Source organism: Triticum dicoccoides, chromosome 7B (assembly GCF_002162155.2).
Source record: "Triticum dicoccoides isolate Atlit2015 ecotype Zavitan chromosome 7B, WEW_v2.0, whole genome shotgun sequence".
NCBI lineage: Eukaryota > Viridiplantae > Streptophyta > Magnoliopsida > Poales > Poaceae > Triticum > Triticum dicoccoides.
In genome coordinates this window covers 216915982-216916681 of record NC_041393.1, presented here as the reverse complement: position 1 = coordinate 216916681, position 700 = coordinate 216915982, and positions in this window count along the sequence as shown.

Here is a 700-nt window from a genome sequence, read left to right as displayed (position 1 = left end):
CATGCGTCGTGCTAGCTCGCGCTTCCTTCTTTACTAAGTTTTCCATATTGATGGTGTTCCAAACATGGTATCGTTTCCCGCCACTCCCCCCATCGGTTTCCCTCCTCTTCTCCCATCGGTGTCCAGCCGCAAGTGTCAGTGCTCATAGAAGGCTAGGCGGCGAAACACCGGCCATGTAAAGATTGCACATAGTTTCTAAAAGCACAAACGTGTGTGATAGTAGGGAGTAGGTCCCATACAGTGACCAACGTGAAACGACTTAAAGGCAAGGGAAAGTTTTATCAGCAAGGGCGGCTTCCGGTCCGCTAGCCGAGTCCAATAGAACACAGAAGTTAAGTATGTTGGGGCTGGAGGAGTGATGGGTGGCCCGGTGGGAAGTTGCATATCTCAGGATTCATTAAAGCACCGTGATACGGTCATTACATGCATTTATCATCTACATGTGTTTGTAGTGACCTTTCATGACGATTATACAAACCTTGGGATCTTTGTTTTGGTAATTTGTAGAATATGTTTTTCTCCGTTATTTCTTGTTCTCAAAAATCGGAGAATGATCGAGATCTTTAGGCCCACATAATCTATCCCTTTGACCCAATGTATGAGAATGGTTTGACCATGATAGTTTCCTTTTGCTCTATGTGCCATGTTAGACCAAAATCAAGTTCGAGCACATGCATTAGACGCCACCCCCTTACCCCCC